The following is a 15,023-nucleotide window of genomic DNA, read 5'->3' as shown; positions in this document are numbered from 1 at the left end:
TCGACCATAGCGGCTGATGTCATGGACTTCAATGGAACTGCCTCCACCCACTTGGTAAAATAGTCAGTGGCTACTAATATGAACTTGTGCCCCTTGCTTGATGGAGGATAAATCTGTTCGATGAGGTCTATCCCCCAACCTCTAAATGGTCATGGCTTGATTATTTTATTCATAGCCGAGGCTGGTGCACGCTGCACGTTGCCAAACTTCTAAAAATCTTGACATCCTTTATAATATTTAAAGCAATCTTCGAGTATCGTCGGCTAATAATACCCATTGTTCCTGATCATCCAGTTCATTTTGTGAGCCGATTGATGAGCCTCGCACATGCCCTCATGAATTTCTCCCATCAGAACCTTTGCTTCTTCCATTCCGAGGCACTTGAGCAGAACCCCATCAATCATCCGGTAAAACAAATCATCTTCGAGTAACACATATTTCGTGGCCTAAAAATGCAGTCGCCGATCCACTTTCCTGGACGGGTCTTTTAGGTAATCGGCGATCTCTTTTCGCCAATCGTCGGCTGCGAGCTCCAGAGTCATGGCAGCTTGAATCGGCCGATACCCGGACGTGTGTTGGGCAAGCCTATTGGCTTCTTCATTGTAATTTTTGGGAATATGCTCAATAACCGCAGACTTGAATTCCTATAAAAGCTGGAGGCAATCTTCGTAGTAAACCCTTAAGACATCATCTTTGCATTCGGATCTCCCCGTCAATTGATCCACAATGAGTATTGAATCCCCAAAAATCTCCACTGCATCGGCTTTGATCTCTCTCAATAATTGAATACCTTTTAGGACGGCTTGGTATTCCACCTAATTATTGGTCGCGGATGCCTCTATCGGTAGAGAGAAATAATAACTTACCCCCCAAGGCGATATAAGGACGATGCCAATTCCTAATCCGGCCCCACACGAAGATCCGTCAAAGTATAGAATCCATGGATCTGGTTCAACGACCGCGACTTCCGGTCCACAATGCTGAGCCACGAAATCGGCCATTACTTGGCCCTTGACAGCTGGCTGATTCGTACCTTAAGTCAAACTCTGACAGAGCTAGGATCCACTTTCTAATCCTCCCTTTCAAAATTTGTAATGACAGCATGTATTTTACCACATCATCCTTGCAAACGACTATGCACTCCGCCGATAACAGGTAGTGCCTGAGCTTGGTACACGAGAAGTACAAACATAAGCACAACCGTTCTACTAGGGAATATCTTGTTTCGGTGTTCAGGAGTCTTCTGCTGACATAATATATTACTCGTTCTTTTCCTTCAAACTCCTGTACCAGCGCCAATCCGACAGCCTGTTCATCGGCCAATAAGTACAGCCTGAACGACTTGTCAGCCTGTGGCGGGACCAACACAGGTGGTGAAATCAGATATTGCTTGATGTCTTCCAACGCTTTTTGCTATTCTTCTCCCCACACGAATTCTTGGTCGGGTTTCAACTTCAACAAAGGAGTGAAAGCTTGAATACGGTCGGACAAGTTGGATATGAATCTTCTGATGAAGTTGACCTTGCCGATTAGGGACTGCAGCTCAGTTTTGTTTTGTGGGGCCACAACTTTATTGATGGCAGCTATAATTTTCCGATTGACCTCTATCCCACGCTCATCGACCATGAATCCTAAAAATTATCCAGCCGAAACACCGAAGGCACATTTATTTGGGTTCATTTTCAATCCATGCTTCCTTGTGCACTCCAACACTTCTTGCAAATTGACCAGATGCTCCTGATGTCCTTTTGACTTGACCACGACATCGTTGATGTAGATTTCCACCAGAACACCAATGAGCTTGTGGAAGATGTAGTTCATAGCCTGTTGATATGTAGCCCCGGCATTTTTTAGGCCGAAAGTCATCACCACCCACTTGAACAGGCCGAGGTGGCCCGGACACCTGAAAGCCGTCTTCGAAATGTCCTCTTCGGCCATTAATATTTGATTGTACCCAGCATTACCGTCCATAAAACTGATGACTTTATGTCCTGCGGCGGGCATCTATCCAAACATCGGCTGTCAGCATCGGATACCCATCCGTCAGCGTAGCCTGATTAAGGTTCCTGAAGTCAATGCACACGCGTAGTTTTCCATTTTTCTTGTATACGGGTACGATATTAGAAATCCACTCGGCATAACGGCACTGCCGAATAAATCTTGCTTCAATCAATCTTGTAATCTCGGCCTTTATATCAGGTAGAATTTTAGGGTTGCACCGACGTGCGGGCTACTGATATGGCCAATATCCTGGTTTTATAGGCAACCAGTGTTCAACAATGGACCATTTTAGACCAGGCATCTCATGGTATTCCCAAGCAAAGAAATCTTTAAATTCTTTCAACAAACTTGTCAATTTACACTTGTACTCGGGATTCAGGCTAGCACTAATATACGTCGGCCTTGGCTTGCTACCATCTCCTAAGTCCACCATCTCCAATGAATCGGCCGACGTAAATCCATGCCCAAGCTTCCCGTCTTCCCAGACGAACTGATCCATCTAATCTGAATCTTCATAGCCGACTGCTCGGATCGGCTGTAGGCCAAAATCGGACACCCTTAGGAAATCGGTGTCCCAGGTTCGGCTAGATATGCACTTGACGTGTTCGCAGCTCCACTGTTGCGCATCAGCCGTGGCGACACTGTAGGCAAAATCGGCGGTGACTATCTCGATGTTGTCGCCGACCCACTGGACGAGGCACTGGTGCATTGTAGACGGGACGCAGCAATTCGCGTGTATCCAATCGCGACCGAGTAGCATGTTGTAGGACCCTTTGCCATTAATGATAAAGAAAGTAGTGGGTAGGGTCTTACTGCCAATGGTGAGGTCAACGCAGAGTGCTCCGCGGGCAGAGGATACGTTGCCTTCGAAGTCCTTGATCATCATGTCCGTCTTGGTCAGATCTTCATCACGTTTGCCCAATTTCCGGAACATGGCATACGGCATGATATTGACTGCGGCGCCTCCATCTACCAGTAGCCTGGTGACAGGTCGCCCGTTGACGTGTCCTTTGAGGAATAGGGCTTTGAGATGTTGTCATTTTTCGTCCTCTGTTTTTTCAAAGGTGGTTGTCATTGGCTCCAAAGCAAATTGCGCCATTTGCTCCTCCATCCTTGTCGCATTGTCCCGATCGGCGGGGAGCCATGAACTCCATCAGCAAGATGAACACCATGTTGACGTCAGCTGCCAATTCCTGATTGTCCTCTTCCTCATTGGTTCTTCTTTTGGGGCGCCAGACTCGAGACCTGTCATCCTTCTTATCCATCATCTGCCTTTGTTCTTCTTCTTGTTGTTCCCATTGGCGCAAACGCTAGATTCTTCATTTTTGGGATTTGGTCAATCCATCAGGGCACCATCTGGGGTTCACTGGTTTGACCGGCGGTTTTGCACGCTCCCAGTCTGGTTCTCGCCCTAGGGGGTTTTCATCTGACACCCTGGCGTTAGCCATCTTTTCTAGCTGATCATGCGCGCTGGCCCTGCCACCAAGTCATTCGCGTTGGTCAACTCTGCCCCCCGGCTGATCATACTGGTCAACTCTGCCCCCCAGCCGATCACGCACTGAAAGGTGCCAATCTTCTTGTTCGCACCGGTTTCTGCTGATCGGCTCTGATCCTCTATATCTGGAGCGTGACCTTTTGAACGGGCGACTGTTGCGATATGGACCACTGCACTCGAGGCAATTATCAGCTGAAGGTAACCTGAGGTTGTTTTCCCAACAGTGGATGAAGAACGGGCAATGCTAGTGATCTTCGTGTCAGTGCATCATCTCTTCACGGTCTCTCGAACTTTCTTGCTGCCGCTGATACTTCTTGAGTAAGAATTGGGAGGTGAAAGGTCTACGTGATCTTTCCGATCCCTCACCCTCGTCTTCGACCCGACTTTTTCCTTTGACATCTTCAACCGTAGCCTGATTTCTGGGGTCCACGGCGCCACTTTTCTTAGCCGATTCCGACGTCAGCACCTTTGTTTGGAGTGCATTTCTTCCTGTATCAACCATGTTAGTAGGGAAGGGATGCTGATCAATCTTCATTGGCTTTACTGGCTTTGTTGGGACCTCGAAATTGAGTCTGCCTTGCTCAATGGCTGATTGTATTTGCTGTCGGAAGACCTTGCACTCATTTGTGTCGTGAGACGTGGCATTGTGTCATTTGCAATACTTCATCTTTTTGAGCTGTTCGGCCGATGGGATCATATGATAAGGTGAAAGCTTGTTCTGCCCCTCCTGGAGAAGTAAATCAAAAATTTTGTCGGCCTTTGACGTATCGAAGCCGAATGCTTCTGGCTCCTTCTTTCTGAACGGGCATGATATTGGCTTCTTCCCTTTTACCCATTGTGCTAGGCCGATTTCCGCTTCCTCTTTAGATTCAGACCCCTCCAAGTATGCCACCTTTTTCTAAAAATTCCTCCGTTGGTCGAAAGGGCGCACCTCTTGACCGGCCAATCAGCGGACGATTTGACTTAAGCTTTCAAACTCCTGGGAGGCGTACTTCTCTTTGATGTGTGGCAGGAGACCTTGGAAGGCGATATCGCCCAGCTGAGTATCAGTCAGGACTAGGGTGTAGCATTTGTTTCTGACCTCTCTAAACCTCTACATATAAGTGGTTACTGGTTCATCGCTCCTCTGCCTGAGGCTGGTCAAATCTGAGAGCTTCATCTCGTGGACTCCCGCGTAGAAGTATTTATGGAACTGCTTCTCCAAATCAGCCCAAGTAACAATGGAATTAGGTAGTAGCATAGTGAACCACTGGAAGGCCAATCTGGATAGGGACGACGAGAACAAATGTACTTGATAGAGTCAGAGTGCCCGATCTTTCGGTGAGTGGAGATAAATTCGACTTGGTGGAAGTAGACCCTCACGATCCGACTACGACGAGCGAACCCGAAGTGCCAATGCAATCGCTGAACCAACTTCCTGTGGTTACCAACCTTGCTGGCGCAAGATCAGCCTGATCACAAAGATCGATTCCTGTCCGCAATCGAAGAACGAACAAGAAAGAGAGGAGAGCAATCTAAATATCACTCGAAGGTGGAGTTCTGAATCACACAAGGACAGCGCGTATTTGCGCGTGTTCGAGAGTAGCTAAAGCTAGATGTAAAACAAAACTCAAGTTGTAAACAAAAAGGACTCCGACTAAATAAAGGGGGCGCAGCCCTTGGAGTCCGGAGGGGTCACGCGCGCCCAACCCTAGGCGCCCCACCTGGGCTGCCCTGTTGGGCCATCTTCTTATTTCGATGGGCCTTCGTTCCTTAACACCATGATGAAGTTTAATTCTCTCGCACGGGCCCGAGTGATTGGCCCAACTGGATGATCAATTGTAGGCGCCTGAAGTGGAGGAGCAACTGGAGGCGCCTGAGGTGCTGCTAGTGTAGATGTACTCGTGGTGTCCTCATCAGTACTCGCAGAGCATCTTGTGTGGCGGCTTCTCCGCACTGGATGATGAATCTATTTACGCGCTCTACGGTTGAAGTGTCATCCAGCCCCAAAAACTTGGTAAAGTCGGGAACCTTGTACCGATGGGGAAACGGCAGTAGGTCGTAAGCAGGCGGGTATGGCGTCTTGTACGTGTAGGTTTGCACCTTTGGTTTCAACCCGAATTGATCTTGAATTATTTCCGCTATCCTTGCGGTCCAATCCACCTGCTACTGATGAACGATCGGTTGAGGAATCGGCACATGTTGCTGAACCGGTGGTGCAATGGCTGGGTGATGGATTAGAGCGTGTGGCGGATTTTGTGGTTGCGCGACTACCTGAGCAGTTGACAATTGGTGGCATAGAGAATCTGCTGTCCCATCGTATAGCATCATTGGCGCCGCACTTCTGAGTGTTTCTGCAGCGTCTGCCCCCCTGCCGATTTCTGACGAGGCCGGCTGATATTGTGGGACCGTCGGCCAGATAGCCGATTGGAATGGTGCTTGGATTGGAGAATTTCCGTAACCGATTGACTGGTCCAACCCAGCCGCTGTTGCTGGTGCCCCCCAAGGCACTAAATTTGAGGGCAGTGATTGCACGGAGGAAATCTGAGCAGGGTGAGACGGCGCTTGCGATTGGAAGCATGGTGCGTTGTTATATCCTGGAGGCATTGAAGTGTTGTATCCCCCATGTTGTGTCGGTATCGACTGAGGAGCCGAGTGAGATGTGCCTGGTAACCTTCTGACTGGAGCTACAATGGGCGGAGCGTACGCTTGTCCCTGATACCCCTGAGCTACTCCGCTGACCAAGGAACTGATGACGGCATTGTATACCGTGTTGGTCATCACTGAGGATTGGTCGATAAAAGCCTGGTAAATGGACTGTTGAATCATATCGGACATCTTCCCTGAGTCCTCAGCGACGGTGATCTGGCGGGGAGTTGGAAGAGAAGATTTCTTGACGGTCTCCCCGCTTCTGGTATGACTGAAAGATTGCAAGCATGTCTTCCTATATTCTTCTAGGTGTCTTGCTAACTCTTCTTTCTGGTCATCCTTGAGATCTGCTTCTGTAACTTCGATGACGTTATCTTTGGAGATTTCTGTAGCTTTTGACATGTTGGATATTGTTTCGGTCCTACTGGGCATGCCAAAAGTGTGTTGGCACTAAAAATCGACCAATGATCATCAGTGTCAGACACACGACCCGGGAGAATCTGCTTAACTCCTGTTCGGGTTATCACCCTGGTGCGGTTCGCACGGCGTGCCAGTCAATCTGACCTGTTGATTGACAAGGAAAGAAAACGTATTAATTCCCGGGGTTTCGATCCGCTAAAGTTCCGATCTATCTCCAAATGCATATCAGCGAATCGGCCGATTTACTGTAAAGATGATTAGCTATAGAACAGTCGATAATCACGTAGCAATTGTAAAGAAACTGCTAAAGTAAGCTAAACATCTCTACAAATGCAACACTTGAAATAGATCTAATCGGCTATACGGCGATAAATAAGAATAACAATAATGAAACCGACAGTTCGAATCTCAAGCTGGATAACTTGTGATAAAACTTAAACAATAGATAAAACCTAGAATTCTAGTTAATATCGATAATTGGTGAATAAATCTAAATGAAACGACAGCGATGTGCCCGAAGTTAAAGCTTAGATATTACTCAATAAACGGAACTTACAAATCGGCCGGAGGTCGAGTCGATGCAGCCCTGCCAATCCGTACGAACTCGTGAAAGGAAAAGGTTTGCAAGTAAAGTATGAGGAATAAGTAGATTTGTTGTATTGATTGATGTGTTATTTTACAAATCTCTAAAGATGGTTATTTATGGCCTCTTACAACTGATTTTCTAACCGACTAGGATCTATCTTTAATTTTAAACGATAACAAATATTTACAAACACAACTCGTATCGGAGTTGGTTATCATACTCTAATGGGCCAATCTCTTTCTATCTTCTTCTCTAGCCCACCTTAAGCCCATATTGGCCCAGCTGCCCCAACCTTCCAATCGGCCAACGTTCATCAACTCCGTTTGCCAATCGGCCGATATACTGTAGCACCAATCGGCCGATTCCCAACTGTAGCTTTTAATCCGCCGCATCGACCAATCTTTTCCTTCCCTAACACCGATTCAAAACGTGTCAAAATTTGGCATCAACAGAGGGCATAGAAACTTAAAATTTGTGAGGGATCATTCTACTTCTAACATCGCATTATGCAGCAAGTAAAACATAAAGAATAGCATTCACACAGCTGTGACACAGTATGGCCCGTTTTCTTATCGTGGTCTCCATCTCCATAGAACCTGTTCACCATGGTGATCTCCATCTCCATATTCCATGTGCGCCATCCTCCTAGTGATGAGTCCTCCAAGAACTAGAACATGCTATTGCACCTAATAGCTAGTAATGAAGATTACATAGTTGCTTGGATCATCACAGATTGGTACGCATACCATTAAATACATTAAAGTGATAACACATATGGCTCCAGCCGTGTTGCCGTACACGCGACACGCAGGTCACGAATGAGTTACACACATGCATCACATACACAAAGGGGCCATACTGATCACAAGATCCATCCACCCTGCAAAACAAAGTTAGGCGTTCTAACGTTCCAAACTTCAGAGGCCCGTAACTCCATCTCCCAAGCCGAATTTGGGAAATATAATTTGCCTAAAATGATGAAGTTGTTGAATTTTACGTGTAACTTTTTTTGTAGATCAATTTTCATATAAAATTCGCCTCGATCCGAGATTGTACCGAAAAGTTACTGCTGTTTTAGCGAAGCACATGCATACGGCAAAAATCCGACCTGGTAGTAGATCCAATCTACTATTGCACATCTCATGCGCTTGGCGTATGAACCTAGATTTCGATTCGACTAATCACATTGATCTTCGCTTGCTACAACTGGCATTATGTGTATCACTCAACTCCGATGGTGGAAATCCGACCGGTAGGAGTATGTCGTTACATGACCATTGCAGCAAGAACACGAAAACAGGCCATAGATCAATCTGAAAACTCGCATATCTCTATATGCACACATCTCGAATCCATAATAAAGAAGCTATGGCTCTGATACCACTGTTATGATACGAGGTAGGCTACGCTAGCACAAAACAAAGATTTTCTACCGCGTAAACCAGGAAATCTGCCGTATATGGATCACGGGATTACCACTCAACACACAGGTATGGAAGATGTAGAATCGCGTCGGGGCAGTGAAGTTGACCAGCGTAGTTGATCACATCGACGTCGAGTAGCTCCTCAGCAGCTCATCCACGTGTAGTAAGGTCATCCTCGTGCCACGGCTCGTCGTGGCTCATCAGCGGCTCGTCATGGCTCATCGGCGGTTCGTCGTGGCTCGTCCAAGTGCTGCAGATGCAACACCTCCAAGGTATCCACACATGCAGGGAGGAAGCATCGCAAGCCAAACTGCTAGGTCTGCGAGTTCCAATAGGGCGCGGGCGTGGGAGGCGCGGCGGCTATGCTTTGGTCAAAAGGTGCCAAACCCTAGGGCGCCCCCACCCCTCTATTTATAGAGGTTCCTGATGGGCCTCTGGGTTCGAGGCCCATTAGTACTCCTAAACCAGATCCAATTCAGATCATATCCGAATTGGGCTTCCAGCCCGTTAAGTGTGTGACACTGTAGGTTCGGATACGTATAGACATGGTCCGAGTACTCCTACTCAGCCCAATAGTCGGTAGCAGCCTCTAGCAAGACGTGCCAACTCCTATACGAACACGAAGATCATATTAGACGAACCGTCACAACATCATGTACATGCTATTCCCTTTGCCTCACGATATTTGGTCTAGCTTCAAGCCAACCACTCTTTCTCGATCCTGTGATTCGGAATCCCTTTGTAGGTTAACTCTTAACCGTACGTAGCATGGCCATGCATTTCCGGATCCGATCACTCGAGGGGCCCAGAGATATCACTCTGAATCAGAGAGGGGCAAATCCCATCTTTATTGACCATGCCTCACAGCATGCTTCCTGACAAACCCGAAAGCTACCTTTTTAACTACCATGTTACGGTGTAGCATTTGATAGCCCCTAAGTAAGTCGATCCACATCTTGAGTACATGCGACAATCTCAGATCTAAGGACAAATCGTACATGTTGTGTAAAGACAGAACTACTTCTCGTGTTGGGTCAGGCCTAGCACATGTCTCTACATATGCCTACATTATTAGTTTGACATCTGCATGTCCATGACTTGTGAAACATAGTCATCAACTAATACATGTACTAGTCTAATATTCATGTGTGTCCACACATGAACTCCGACTAGGGACAACTTTTAGAATAACCATACAAGTAAAGAGTTCCACATACAATTCACATAATTGTAGATCAATTCAAGTAGCCTTTAATGGATATTCAATGAACACAATATACAAATCATGGATACAATCACATATTATCATCTCTATGATTGCCTCTAGGGCATACCTCTAACAGTACTAGGTATATGCCCGTGCGTTGCTGCGGGCAAAACAACTATCAAATTTAATCGTATCATGTAAAAGGACCTAAATCATACAATGTCAAGTTAATAGACTTAGAAGAATGAGCTTACTTGGTGCTAGATCATTTAAAATGTAATGTCAACTACAGTTAGCATGATTTAAGAAGTAGGAATAGAAAGGCACACCCTAAATAATTGTCTTTTGAACTCAGTTCCGAAGAGAGAAAAGTATACATAAGTCATACAAAATATTCTAATTGTTCTTGAATCAATGGTTTCATGGTTCGAGCAATGCTCTCTTTGGCTCTCTGTGCCCCACCCTCCATTGACATTTGGCTAGGCAGCTCATAACTGGGAGCAGTGACATACCATAGTTAGTACAATATATGAAGCCAACAAACTCAACCAAGCCATTTAGGTATGGCCTTGTGAATGTAAGAAAATTCTTTCTTTCTCGACAACAGATGAAAACTTGAAAACTGGCATTAATCTGCAAAATTAACAAGATTATAGAAGAAAGGTAGATATAAGTAGAACTTATGCAATCAGATTATATCCAGAATGTTACCACGAAAGCTTTATGGAGATGCATGAACGTAAGGGCCTAACAGTGCAGTGGCCAATGAGGATGGTTCATGAACATTGGAAGCAAGTTGGTAGTGGATGCCGTGAGGTAGGAGGGGCACCGCCATCGAGGTGAGCTGCCGCAGCCTCTCTTTCTCGCTGCCACCCTGGTGTGAAAGGGATCGAAGGAGAGAAAGGTTTCGGGGGATCAGCCGGGCAACAAATTTGTACTGGCTGAGCACACAGGCATCCGTCCGATCGGACGGTAGCAAGCAGACAACCATGGCATGATGCATGAGGTCACTAAAATGCCGGCCCAAACCTAGGCTCTAAGCCCAAACTACATTCTTGTTTACAACACGTTTAGTTTACATGTTAATTTTTTTCAATAAAAAATGTATAACCATATCTAAAATTTCCTAAAAGTTACGTTATTGCATAAAAACATTTAATTAAATTATTTTCAAGAACAAACATACTTGATACATGTTTTCTTCAATTTTCATTAAAAAGGATAAACCTGGTTTTGGCTATTAGTCTCCTTAGATCTTACTACAGAGGAGAGAGTTGGTAATTTACATAAGAATTTACCAATTCATTTTATTTCTAATAATGGGATAAATTTCATGTGTCAATTTTTTTCCAAATTAATGATATTATTTGTACACGTGGCCAAAAATCAAAGATATGATTGTCATTTATGAAGTTCAAATGATTTGTGCACATGAGAAAACAAAACATTTGGATGGTAACAATCACTTTGATGTTTAGACCCGGTAACCTACCGAGGGGGGTGCCCGAGATAGTGTTTTGGTTGGTAGGGCTTGCCACAATCAGGAACTCGATGGTGAACACGGATACATAATTTAGATAGGTTCGGATCATTGAATAGCATAATACTCTATGTCATGTTTGTTTTATTGGATTGTATTGATGCTCGATGGGATTTGATCCTTTGGAGGGGGTCCCTGCCCGCCTTATATATCCGGGGGAAGAAGAGTTACAGGTTGGTTGTTTATGAAAACTAGTCAGATACGACTTGAGGAGTTCTACTTGGTCTCCACGAGTAGTTTCGTGGTCCTAGTCTAGCTCCCGGTTTTCCATATAGACCACGTCATCCTGCACCATAGTCTTCATGTCAGATACGCTCAGGTGATAGCCCTATTCGTAGGATTGTGTACCCTGTCTGGTGAGCCCAAATATGTATATACGACAAGCCTCCGAGTACTTTATAGTCAAATATGGGTGCTCCGAGTTCTTCTATTGATATTGCTGACTTGTTATGGTGTTCTCCGAGTACTTCATTTGCTTGAGTCTCCAGAAGGAACCCGAGTACTGCAAAGCCTCGTGTTGATCTTGAAATCATTAATCTTCCATTGCTGAATCTTCAAGTTTGACCATATCACGTGAGATCTTCTCATGACGAGTGCGATGAGTATACTATGGAAGGCCCATGCATATCCGGGTGCGGGCTCCCGCTGCTCTCCGTCCCCGCACCCGCTGCGGCCATCTCCGATATTTCTGCCAGTCGAGGGCCGGCTGCGGCGCTAGGTACTGCGAGGAGTGGGGTCCCTCTGGGTGGCAGCGGCAGCGGAGCAAGGCAGCGCAAATGCCACCAGGCACCTCGCTCGCCGATCCTCCTCCTTCCAATTCCTCAGGTTCAACGCCCTGCACGGAGAGGTTTGCTCCCTTCGGTCACCACTCCGTCCTTCGCCCACCCACTGCCGCCACCATGCTCTACATCGTGGGCCTCAGCCTCGGCGACGAGCGCGACATCACGGTGCGGGGGCTCGATGCCGTGCGCAGCTGCTCCAAGATCTACATGGAGGCCTACACCTCCCTCCCCTCCCTCAGCCTCAACCTAGCGGCGCTCGCCAACCTGGTACGGCTCCCTTCTCATGTGTGTCCACCACCTGTTCAATGAAATGCCTCCGTGGTCAGTCCGGGGAGCTGTTGCTCACAGGCGTCACCGCTCGCTCGTTTGTTGCATCCAGGAGAAGCTGTACGGGAAGGAGATAACGGTGGCGGACTGGGAGATGGTGGAGGAGCGCGTCGACTAGGTGCTGCTCGAGGCCGCCGACACGGACGTTGCCTTGTTCGTGGTCGGCGACCCATTTGGGTAACTGTTGCTTTGCTTCTTTCCCGTTTTTGAGTTGGCTGTGCTAGAGCTTCTGTAGATGGCAGATGCGTGCTCATCTCTCAAATAGAGTTTTGGATACAAGTGACTGAATTTGGCATTCTGTTGTTGAGCTGGTGTCCATGAACATGAGGATACCAATCATGGAGCACACACCGAGCACTTTTCGTACTAATATGTTCTTGGGTCGATTTGTATGCATGAATTTCGTCTAAATTTGTTGGATTGTGTCACAGCCCATGATTCATAGATGTCTTTTAGGCCTAGAGTTGATTGGTTGTCTCCTTGAGGCTTGAAATCTGTTCATCATGCTAGTTCCATGTCTATACATGCTAAATTTATGCCAGTTACATATTTACACCTACCTTTGTTGAACAGTAGGAAAGACCTTCTTTGTTTTCTACTTATGTACAAACACATGTATGCCATTGCGCATGTTGGAAGTCTGATTGGGATTGCTTGTAAGCTTTTGTTAGTGTTATGAGTAATTTCTTTTTCTCTGTTTTCATTGGGATGGGATTTTCAGGGCAACTACACATACCGATCTGGTTGTTCGTGCCAAGAAAATGGAGGTAGAAGTGAAGGTGATTCACAATGCATCTGTCATGAATGCAATTGGAGTTTGTGGGTTGCAACTTTACCGCTATGGAGAGACTATCTCAATACCATTCTTCACAGAGGAATGAGACCAGATAGGTTCTACAAGAATATTCAAAATAATTCCCGACTTGGGCTGCACATGTTTTGCCTACTTGGTTTGTGATTCTTGCCTGACCTTTTCAATGTTATATTAATCCATTATTAACAAGAAAATAGGCAAGTGATCATTAGTTCATGGCCATGTGTAATGTGACCTAAAGTTAAATCTCAGCACATGATACGCTGATAAGTGATTAGATCTTGGTCTTGTATCTTGTAAGCAAATACAAGCAATGCTTAAACTATTAGACTGCCACAAAATTAAGGTATAGTTCTGTTCAATCTCTCATCTATGTGATTTAAAGCACAAGATCTTTCTTATCATGTTCATTTCTGTTCCTCTATAAGATTAAAATGACACATTAAACAAATGCATGTTCCCATGGAGGACGCAGCGGAAGCGACTTAATCTGGTAAGGTGAGGGTGCCTAGCTGCTAGCTGCACCCATGAAGGTGGAATCATGGATGGAGAGGATCTTGCTCCCTTTGATCCCAACATAGGCAGGAGCCACAAACGCAAGGCTTCTTTCTCTCTCTCTCTTACTCAAACACACAAACACACCTTGACGCTGCTTTCTAATCCCCATTTATTTGATTAAATGCTCATGTGAACCTGTGATCTATGTTGCCCCGTGATTTCTACACTAGATTTGATCATTCGAGTGTACTGGCGGAAATTGCTAGCTTTAGTATCCACTGTCAATTCTTATTCATCCAGTTAATGGCCTCGTTTGTGAGCTGCCTTTTGTTCCTGAGATCTTTGGCATGCATTGTTGATAATAACATGCTATAGAACAAGGATTTTGTAGTGGTCTTTGAGATTGATGAGTCAGGTCCCATATTTCTCTCATTTTTGTTCTATTCCAACAAGCACTAATGGATTATTTCTAGGTATTTTTTGAGAGCTTTCTTTCTCTCTTTCATGAATGCATGCTACCTGATGTGTTCCAAAATGGATGGGATGCTTGCACCAGATTGACCATCAATGAATAGAAGGCAATGCTGTGCTACCAATTAAGTTGCCTGGTGATGTTTCTAACATGCATTCTATACTATCTGGCATTTAGATTTCAAGCTGCTATCATATCTGGTTTGTGACTGTATATACTACCAATCAAGTTGCCATGTTTTTTCGTGTTTCCCTCCTAGATCTTTATTTTTACCTGTAGTGTGATGCTGCCAGTAGTGAGTTCATGTGTCACAAACAGTTGTTGCTGGATAGGTGGTTCCCGAGGTAACAAATTTGGTGTTAACTGGTTATATATGTAGGAATGATGTGCTGATAGCTCTTGTTTCAGTTGTGATAGGATGACTTCATGTGAGTTGTTGGTTTCTTGAAGTTATATTATCTTTTTTTACTGATTTCTTATCTGTACATTTATCTTAAAATTTCTACATTCGATACACCCGTACCTATTTCACACATACCTTTTTGCTTTTTTTTATGGTTCAGATGGATGTCGGAGATGCAAAAGGTAGCATGTGAAAGAGGTAAAAAAAAGCTTGAACTGATAATAAGTTTTCTCTAGCCTTGCAAAACTTAATATCATTTCACTCCATCAAATATTGTGTATGGTTCATCCTCAACCATAAGTGGTGTATATAAATGATTTCTACTCAAAGCTGTATAATTTTGGTGAACAGGAGTTGGACTCTTTGTGATGATCTTTACATTATAGAAGAAAAGCATAAAACTTTCTGAATTTTACTCAGTCTCAA

The 15,023-nt window shown here is 45.3% G+C and overlaps 1 pseudogene; it reads left to right on the top strand.

Moving 5' to 3' along the window:
* Positions 1 to 12,175: 12,175 nt before the first annotated feature.
* Positions 12,176 to 13,368, top strand: LOC101766974 (annotated as a pseudogene).
* Positions 13,369 to 15,023: the final 1,655 nt, after the last annotated feature.

The sequence above is a fragment of the Setaria italica genome, chromosome I, assembly GCF_000263155.2.
Source record: "Setaria italica strain Yugu1 chromosome I, Setaria_italica_v2.0, whole genome shotgun sequence".
In the NCBI taxonomy this organism is placed as follows: Eukaryota; Viridiplantae; Streptophyta; class Magnoliopsida; order Poales; family Poaceae; genus Setaria; species Setaria italica.
The sequence above is the reverse complement of the archived record's forward strand: the minus strand, read 5'-3'. Positions and strand labels throughout refer to the sequence as shown.